Source organism: Rhinopithecus bieti, unplaced genomic scaffold (genome assembly GCF_001698545.2).
Source record: "Rhinopithecus bieti isolate Rb0 unplaced genomic scaffold, ASM169854v2 scaffold_39006, whole genome shotgun sequence".
In the NCBI taxonomy this organism is placed as follows: Eukaryota; Metazoa; Chordata; class Mammalia; order Primates; family Cercopithecidae; genus Rhinopithecus; species Rhinopithecus bieti.
This window is the reverse complement of record NW_016816568.1, coordinates 493,897-504,509: the sequence shown is the minus strand read 5'-3', so window position 1 is coordinate 504,509 and position 10,613 is coordinate 493,897. Positions and strand designations below refer to the sequence as shown.

The window sequence follows — 10,613 nt, the reverse complement described above, 5'->3', positions numbered from 1 at the left end:
TAAAGCTTAGCTAATTTTCTGATATTTTGCTGTGTTAAGCGACATGTTAAATTTCATTTAACAAACTTGATATGGCAAATATCTTGTAGAATGAAGAGATTGCAAAATGTAGAAAAAGCATGTTTTTTCTTCAAAGAGCTTAAGCCAGAGTACAAGATTTCACAAAAGCAATTGTAATATTACATTTCTACAAAAAACTTTGCTCAAGCTTAAATATTTCTCCATGTATTATCAAAGATATACAAATTTCCTATAAGATATTTTATACTGTAATTTTAAAATCATTTGAAAAGATTAGTAGAGTCCTTCTTGAGAATATCCAGCTGACCTTCCTGTAACCAAGAACTGCTGCAGACTTACAAACATATCTGTATTTGAGTTTTTGATCAAGCTGGTACCTAAAGTGACAGTTTTCTTTGAATGTATCGATAAGGTTGCCTAGTTGCTGTTAATTTCCTAATGCCAAAGTGATCAAAATGGGCCAAATTCTGTTGAATACTCAAATTCAAAACTTTACTTCTAAAGTGATAGTTCACAATAGAAAGATATATCATAAATTGACTTTCGCTTTAAATATATTTTAAAATATCAGTTTAATTTGATACCACAAAAATGACAGTGTGGCAGAACAACGTATTTTTTAAAAGGTTATAGGCTAATAATACAATCACAATCGATCATACTGAGGCTAATGATGGATTTGAGCAAAATGTTGGATAAGATGATGTCATGGTCCACTGTATATATGAAGTTTCACTGTTACTACAATAAAAAAAAAGAACAATTTTTCACCAACCATTTTCTAAGCACTTTATATGAATTAATTTATATAATCTTTTTGTAGGCAGAATCATAGCCCCTCAAAGATATCCACATTCCAATTCCCAGAATGTGTAAATGTGTTACATATACTTTGCAGATGTAATTAAAGTCATGGGCCTTAAATATAGAGATTACTTTGGATTATCTGGAGGGGCCCCATCTTGTCACATGAGCCCTTAGAAGCAAAAGATTTTCTCTGTCTGAGATCACACAGATGTAGTAGCAGAAGTGAGAATAATTTAAAACGTGAGGGGGACTCAACCTGCCATTGCTGGAGAGTAACACACAGAAAGTTTGAGAAGAAATGAAAGCAGCCTGCAGGATTAAAGATTGACCGCTGACTGACAGTCATGAAGGAAGTGGAAAAGTCAATCCTATAATGGCAAATAAATGAACCTGGCCAACAATCTATATGGGCTCAGAAGTAGATTTATCCCAGGAATCTGCAGAAAGGAACACAACTTTGATGACACCTGGATTTTCCCCATGTGAGACTCTAAGCAGATGACTCAGCTGATCCATGCTCTGGAATTCTGACCTAGAATACTCTGAAGTATAGTACATAGGTGTTGTTTTAAGAAACTAAATTTGTGGCAATTGTTAAACTTACTAATAAGTGTTAGTATTTTTTTTTTTGTTAAGAAGTAAGTGCTGAAATCTGGTTAAACTTCCTGGATTTCTAGAAATCAACATAAAATATATGAACATTTTCTACTTTAAAAATGATCTCTGAGAATTGTGTGCAAATATGAGCACCGCAGAAATAAATCTGGCCACACAATGAACAAAACTTAGCACATGCTTCTTACAAAGTGTCCTTACAAAATTCAAAATGATATAAATTATGTACCACTGGAGACTACAGAAATGATGGTCATTAAAATGCTACAATAATACATTAAATGAATTTATTAATAAATTAATAATAATACTAAACATTACAAAATGTTATAAATATTAATATTAAATGAATAATAAATATCAGTTTAGAAAATCATTAATAAATTAGCGAAAATGTGAAAGAAGTATTATTTTCTCACAAATATATCTTTCAAAAAGTACAAGCACATCAAATAATACTAGTTATATTTTATTTAAAATGCAAACACAAACACTTTGAAAAGACTTTTTATCACTTTATCTGTTAGTCAACATTGTCATAACAATGTTAGTCACATTTTAAAATGTAAAGTGATTTTTAAATTTTTGTAATGCTACGTGTTCAACATGACTAGAATAAGAAAGATGGTATATGTGCTATATCTGAAATATATACAGGACTTGTTATGAATAAAAAGGTTATTGTGTCAAAGGGTATCTTTGTAGCATATGTTGAGTAGCCTCAGATATACATTGGAATATTACTAATATTAGATAAACATTTTACAATCAGTTTTGAAATGCCTCATCCACTCAATTCCTGCCTATTTTCTGCACTTTGTAAATCAAAGGACGGTGATTATTAGCATTTTTTTGCATTCTGAAAAGTTTTGCTTAATTCATAGAAAGGTTCATAAATATTTTAAAATTACGTGATAAAATAGAAGTATTTTCAGTAATACTTATAATACATTTCAACTATGTTAGCAAGTTTCAACTATGTTGGCAAGTTTTCAGCTAACTTTAAATTTTAGTATTTATAAAATATTTAGCTGATGAAATAGAAGATTTTTCAATAACTTTTGCTATATATTTTAATTATGTTAACAAATTTTGCTAACTTTTTAAATTGTTGGCTTTGATAGCAAATTAAAGAGAAAAAAAAGGGAGCCTTGTTTACCTCTGGATATTCGTAAGTTCAGCTGTTGTGATTGAATTAAAAAAGCATGAAGCCTTATAAATTATGTCACTATTAATTTTTTATACATAGCCTAATGTTGAAATCATATAGATCAAAAGGAAAACACAATACATCTCATATTGCAAAAATTATTCTCCAAATGTGGAGGACAAAAGACATACATGTTGCATACATATGCTTATGTTTTATAGACCCTACCCCCATCTTCCAAACAATACCTTAATAGTCCTACACATTTTAATCTTAACAGTCACTGGAAGATACAATTCTTGGGTATATAATTTAATTGTTTGTCACTTTGGTCTAGAATTTATCATTATTTCTGAATGTGCTGAAAATAAAAGTGAGCTGTCTTTTGACCATATATTCAAGTGGTACAATGTAACACAGACTTGTCTAGAAATCTATGAGTAGCATAGGCTTTGCAAACTCCACTTGTTATAAGATGCCAATCGGCTCATAGCAATATTAGTCCAATTGTTCCAAATAGGGTTGTGCTGTTCCAAGTTTGTTTTTAAAGCATTGTTGTGTTCTAGGCATTCTAACCTCTTTTAAGACCACTTTCAAATTCAAGCCAAATAAAATGTTTCTTTGCGTTCTGTTCTTTTCTGTAAAGAACTTGACTTCTTTTAGACCTTGACTTCTCTCTCATAAGCTTTTATAACTCTTAGTCCTTCAAGAAAAGACAAGGTGATAACATCAGACTTTTTTTTGGAAGTAAAACCTGGTATTAATCATCTGTCACCACAAGCATTTATGTCAAACTTCCTGCAATATGGGTTGTTAGTTGATGGAAGTGGTGATGAAGAGAGGGTGTAGACATCTTCCTTATATGTCTTTGAAAATCAAGTGGTCCTCATTGTCTGGAATTGGACATCCAGAGAGCAGACTATTCAAATATAATTTAGACTTTTTCTGCCTTTTTTTTTTTTCTCTAATGTATCATACGTGTCTTGCTTAATTCTCTTCAATAAACTGTCAGTGTATAAAGAAACAATCCTGAATGAAATAGAATGGTTTTATAAACAAAGTTCTGGAGGCAGGCCCAAGTTAAACTCGTGGTTATAAAGAAAGGAAAGAAAGCCTTAGTGAAATTGAATCATTCCAATGTGTTGGAACTTTGTGATCTTTGCAACATGATTTTCATTTTAAAGTACTCAAAATTTGTTTTAGAAATAAAAATATATGTTGTATTTAGTAATAAATGTTGATTTCTATAAAATTTATACCCGAAAATAATCAATCTGTTCCTTTAATTCCTTTATGTTTCACTTGAGTCATCTAAATTATATTAGTGAAAATTAAATTACTTTAAAATGCAAATTTATTCAGGCAGTTAATGAGTGTATTTTGTTGTCCTTCATATTAAATGATGATATATTGAATGATGAATAGGGAATTTTTTTCTGTCGAAAAATTACAATTTTTTTCTACAATAACAATTTTTAAATGTTCCTGCCTGGCTTAAAGTGTCACAGATTCTCTTTCCACTTTTAAAGCAATAGCCATTTTAATATTCACCTTAATCTGTTGTCAAAAAGACTCTGAAGTGCCAAATAGCTTCTCAGGAAGCCCCCCTTTTCCATACAAATGTTTAAGTCTTGTTTATGTGAGGTAATGAGATAATTCTCAAAATTTGAACAGTATTGAATTAGTTATTCTTTTAAAATGATACTAACAAAAGCTAGAATTTTAAAATAAGTTTGACAAATTTATTGAGATATTCACAAAGCATACAATTCAACCATTTAAATTTTAAAATTTAATGTTTTTTGGTATATTCATACATTTTACAATCATCCCTGCAATCTAATTTGAGAAAATTTTGTTTCCCCAAAAGAATCCCTATATTCGTTAGCAGCCACTCCCTATTCTCTCACTCCAGTTCTACCCAAGTCCTACATGACCACTAATCTACTCTCAGTCTTCATAGATTTGCCTATTCTAGACATTTTATATAAAAGAAATCCCACAATATGTGGTCTTTTGTGACTGGTTTCTTTCATTTAGCATAATGTTTTCATGTTTGTCTACATTGTAGCATGTATTAGTATTTCAATTATTTTTATTATCAAATGTTGATTTGCTATATGGCTAATCCAAATTATACTTACGCATTCATCAGTTAACTGACTTTTGAGTTGTTTCCACTTTTTAGCTATTAAGAATAGTGCTGCTATGAACTTTAAAGTACACATTCTTATGTAGACATATATTCATATTTATATTGCATATATACCTAGCAGTGAAATTGCTGGGTCATATACTCTATGTTTAGCATTCTGGGAAATTGCTAAACTACTTTACAAAGCAAATGCTCAGTTTTACATTCCTACCAGCTGCATATGAGGGTTCCAATTTCTCAACATGCTTGTCAGCACTTATTGTCTTTTTTATTATAGCCATCTTATAGACATGAAGTGGTATGTCATTTTGCTTTTGATGTTCATTTTCCTAATAACCAATAATGTTGAGTTTTTTCATGTGCTTATCAACCTTTTGTATACTTTCTTTGGAGAAAGGTTAGTTTAAATCCTTTGCTCATTTTTAATCTGGTTATCTTTTAATAATTGCAGGGTAAAAGGTCTTTATATATTCTAGATATAAGCTCCATATCAGGTATATGATTTACAAATACTTTCTCCCATTCTATGGGCTGAACTTTCACTTTCTTCATGGTATCATCTGCAGCACAAAAGCTTTTAATTTGATAACGTCCCATTTATCTGTTTCCTCTTTTGTCATTTATGCATTTTTTTGTCATATTGTAGAATCTATTGCCTAACCCAGTGTCACGGAGGTTTATTCCTATATTTTATTCCAGGAGTTTTATGAAAAACTAGAATTCTTTATCCTTTGAGAGAAAAAAGAGTAAAATAGTTGGAAATAACAGTAATTTATTCCCTTCTCTTTGCCATTTACAAATTTTTGATGACTTTAGGTCATCTTGAGATGTGTTAGCAATTACAGAAATTCTAGAATCTCTTAAGGCAGACATTGCACATTTACTTATTGTTTGCAGTGTCTCTGGTCTAAATTGTGACCTCCACAGGGTTCAGAAATATTGAGCAAACTATGGAATAGACCCATGTAAGCCTGTGTGAATGAGGATTCCAGGAAGAAAAATCATTCCAAGGGAAGAAGGAGTCAGATGTGAAAAGGTTGACAAAGCCTTAGTCACTAAAGGGAAGGGTCAGTCTGCATCCAGTGTGGTATCTTTTTCCCAAGTCATATCCTCTAATGATATGAGGACAGCTGTCCGAAGGAATAAAAATGGGAACACCCGTAATTAACAAAACGGGGAGAGTTTTTCCTCTTCTTGAACTAAACATTGTAGAGATTTGGCAACTGCGGGGCTCCGGTGCTTCCATTCGGGGTTGAGGAGAGTCTGTAGGGACTGTCAGGAGAGAATATTCCCTGCATACTCTTTAGGGCGCAGTAGTACCTGGAGGAAACCGTTGTACTCTCAGGGCGTAGACAAATCCTATAGAAGTAGGATGCCAGAGCTAAAGAGGAAAGAAACAGGAAACCCAACATGGTGACTAACCTCATGGCATTTGGAATTGTGCAAATTCATGTGAGGCACTCCCAGTAATACATGAGAAGGAAAAGCCAGGGGCTTTCATTAGCAGGTTTGAGCAAACTATGGAATAGACCCATGTAAGCCTGTGTGAATGAGGAACCAAGAGGACTCCAGGAAGGAATATCATTTGAAGGGAAGAAGGAGTCCGATGTGAAAAGGTTGACAAAGCCTTAGTCACCAAAGGGAAGTGCAAGTGTGCATCCAGTGTGGGGTTCATGTGCCAGCTCATGTCTTCTAATGATATGAGGGTTTATGACTACTCTTGATGCGTCCCTTGTAATAGTTTCTCAGTAACTGCAGATTGAATAAATGATGTGAAGGCGATCTGAAAACACTCAATAGATGTGGAAGAAAGAATTGAAAATTGACAAAACGTCAACTGCAATCTTTATTTGATACAGTTCTCCACTGGTGTACCTAATCTGTCTTCGGGATTTGAGCATTTGAAAGATAGAATTGAAAATGTGCATTTTTCAGTCCTCTGATGGTGGAACGAAAGTATCCCATCCTGTAGAAAATAAACATTAATTTTGCCATAGTGGAGTCAAAGGATATTAAAAACTAATATAAATGTTTTGGAAAATTTCTTGTTTATCCATTTTATACCTATATGATGTTCTAAAACCAGGAATATATTTCACTTCTTAATCAGGATAAGTTTCTGATTATCAAGTTTTGAAAATAAAGATTTTACTTTGTAATTCCTTGGCTCTGACACAAAATTTAATGAATTTCAATGTTTTAAAAAATCCTAAAAGTTGAATATGCTGTCAATAATGAAGAAAAATGATCCATTATCAAAAAATATAAACACTGCATGTCTTTGCAGCTGCCATACCAGCCTTTTCAGCCCTATAGGAATAATCACTGATGAAATAAATTAATTGATGTGCATTTTTGTTTAAAGCCTAATTATTTTCACATGTTCAGGAAAGCTCATATTGAAGAAATATTTATTTGATTATGTCACCTTCCTGCTTAAGTCTCCTTGGTAACTCCCCAATACCACCTGTTGCAGGATGGGTTCCCCCGTAAGGGGTACTCAGTAAGCAGACTTGGAAACTGATGTTACTGTGCAAGAATTTTGTTGGGAAGAAGAGGGGAGAAGAAAATAATAGCAGAACAAAGAAGAGAGAGAAGTAAAGCTGAGAAGCTTTCTTATGGGGCTTCAGTTGACCCTAAGGCGAGTTCTGAGGTTGAGATAACCCTTCTGAGTTGTCCTGAGTTGGGGTCAAGGAATTAGACCTTATGCACCCATTTCAATCAGTCATTGAACGTAGACTACCATGGGAAGGAGGAGGCGTGACCTTAGACATGATAGCTCTCTCCAGCAGAGGCAAACTTCTTAGGTGGCTCACGATTGAGGGCTGAAGGCTACTGACTTTCTGCTGGCAGCACTGCTAGAGGCTGGGGATATAGGTCATTTATCTTTGAAGGAGGATTGGGTATTATGGCATCTACATACCACACAACAGGACAAAGTCTTGACTCAATCTAGCTTGTAATCCCGGTGCAGATGCAACCTACCTTTCCAGATGTATCCTCTGCTATTATCCTGCCTATACCCTGAGTACCAGTCAACTGCCATGCTCTTGTACATCTCTGTGCTGTTGCAAACAATAACCCAAGCACATTCACTTCCCACCCTTTAAGATGTACCCCATATACTCCCTTACTCAGAAGTAGTGCTTTTCCTGTTGTTATACTGTAGGATTTATCTCGCATTACTATTATCTATTTCCTTATGAACTCTTCAAAAGAAGGCAGCTGTATTTCATTCATGTTGTATACCGAATACTTAATATAGAATCAGACAGGTAGCAATAGTCTTATAAACATTGAGTGACCAAATGAATAATGAAAGAGCAGTAATTCATAAAAACAAAGAGGAAGCAGATGTCGTTTATTCCTTTCATGGAAACTGATTATCTATTTAAAACATGCCCAATCTATTAAGTGCAGAAATCTAACAGACCAAATTTATCCCAGTCCTGATATGTGTGAGAAAGTGCTTGGATTGTGGAAAACTACAAATAAATGAGCGTTAGGTTCCCAGCCTTTAAGGCCCTGGTAATCTATTTGAAGAGACAGGAAGCAAAAAAATATAAAAAATAAGTGGTACAATATAAAATAGCATTTATTACAAGAGTGCATGAGAAATCATGGACAGCTCACCTGATATAAGTGCAGTGTGTTACAGAAAAGTAAGTTTTTGGTCCAGAATTCAGGTTCCATCTTTCCGCAGAACACTATCTAATCTGATTTATCAAATTTAAAATAATCTGTAGTACAAACAGTGATATAAAAGCTAATAGTATTTATTGAGACACTTTATTCATATGTAAAATTGAATTAATTAACACATTCATATACACAGTAAATATTTTGATGAGCATCCGCTACATGCCAGGCACTGGGGCATAGCTGTGAACCACACAGATAGGCCCTGTCTCCTCATGGAACACAGTCTTTTGGAAACACAAGACATTGACCACAATAAATGGAGGTAAGTGTTATGAAGAGGAAATACAGTGTGCTATATATGATGTGCTATGGGAGTTTTCTCAGGCTGCAGCTTTTTATATAAGGTAGGATTAGGCTGAGGTTTTAAGGGACTAATGTAGACTGAAGCTTGGAGGGAAGAAGGGAGAAGGATGGGTTCCAAGTAGAAGGAAGACATGAGAGGAAATATGCATATAGAGTGCATTCACCCTGTGGCTGGAATGTTGAGAATAAAATGAAAGAAAGCTAAGGGCTGGGGAGATAGGTGCAGGGCCGATCATGGCAAGTTTTATAATGGGATTGGTCTTTATCATAAACGCCATGAAAAATTAACAGTGGTCAGAGATACTCTGAGATTTGCATTTGTGAAAAATCCCTCTGGAAGCAGTATAGAGGAGGGTTTGTAGGGGCCGGGGGTGACAGCAGGAAGACCAGGTGGCTAATACTGCCAGGGAAAGTGGACAGTGTGGCCTTATGGGCAGTAGAAATGGAGAGAAGTGAATGGAAACAAGTGGGTAGAATGAATGATGACTGGAAATTGATAAGCTATGGAGGATGAGGGAGAGGGAGGAGCAGGGGACTTCCATACTCAAATGCTGATAGTATACCTCTCTCCCCACCTGATCCAGGCACAGTGAAGGGGGCTTGGTTTTGCGGCCTCTTGAGTATAGGCAATAGTGGAGGAAAAGAGCCCCTGTCAAGGCAGGCCCAGCAGAGGCAGGGATGGAAAGTAGCAGCCCCAAACACAGCAAGGTGAAGGAGATCAGCTCTGGGGGCAGGGCCCATGCCTAGTAGGGAGGAAAGACCCTGATGGGAGTAGCGTGTGTACACGCACACACACGTGCAGCTCCTGACATCTGAAACTGTTCTGATATTCACAGGTCAACCTCAGTGTTATTATTAACTGGCCTGACATTCAGAGCCAGCCCATTTTATTTTCCTTAGACATAAATGATTTCTAACCTCAGACAAGTTTACACTGAGACAATGATAAAATGGAACAGAGCAAGGCTGCTTTATACTTCTGCCGAAGCACAGACAAAAACATAGTTATTGTTCCACCCACAAAGATACTCAAACGTAGAATTGCCCTTCTTTTTTAAGAGCATCCAATCTGGACCAAATTCTGCTTTCTTAGGCCCTCTCCCAAATCACCCAGCCCAAGCTCAAATCCTGTGAAACGGTCTTTCTAATACCTTCTCTCTGAGACACCCCACAGGTTCCCATGTTGGGTGTTCTCCCTTACTGCAAAAAATAATAAACCCAACTCGCTCAATTACATGTGTGCTCCTAGTGGTTTTTGGCTGAGGGCATTGATAGTAACTTAGGAATTTATAAATTAGCAACTACGTGCCTATACGTGATGCATCGTCATTTTAGTATCATCAAAAGGCACACCATGGTATGCAATAAATATCTGTTAGATAAACAAGCAAATATTTACAGGAATGAAGAAATTTTCAGGGCAGTAATTCTCCTGTTTGTAATTCTTTCTGACCAGTTTCTGGTCTCAAGTTCTGATCTAATCCTGCACTGAAAAGGAAAACGGGGGGAAAAAAATAAAACAAACACAAAAGAACAAATCCCAGAGGATTTATGAGTAATGCTGCTTCAGTCACGACAGCCTAATTTTTTTTTACTTTGATTTTGCTCAGGGAACTTTTAGCATTACTCATCTTTAATTATCTTAATTTCATGCTTAACCCAGGCACAGAAGATATGTTTGTAATTTCAGATGAGAGAAAATGAAATTCCCCTCAGCAAAGTCAAATTTTAAAATTCAAAAGGAAGAACAATGTGCCGGATAACACACACAAAATCAACTTTTATTAATACATTACAAGGTAATTTTGTGGTAATACATTATTAAAGAGCCCAAATTTTGTTTTGAAAACAAAATAAAGC

At 34.9% G+C, this 10,613-nt stretch overlaps 1 long non-coding RNA gene across 4 annotated transcripts in view; it reads right to left on the bottom strand.

Moving 5' to 3' along the window:
* The window catches only part of LOC108517187 (uncharacterized), a 170,506-nt gene that overhangs the window by 19,041 nt on the left and 140,852 nt on the right, over positions 1-10,613 (bottom strand). The window contains exon 5 of one of the 4 annotated variants that reach the window (XR_001882027.1): positions 6,018-6,129. The exons of the other annotated variants lie outside the window; for them this stretch is intronic. This is a non-coding gene — a long non-coding RNA (uncharacterized LOC108517187). Of the gene's footprint in view, positions 1-6,017; positions 6,130-10,613 lie in introns of those variants that run through there. 4 annotated transcript variants of the gene reach the window in all.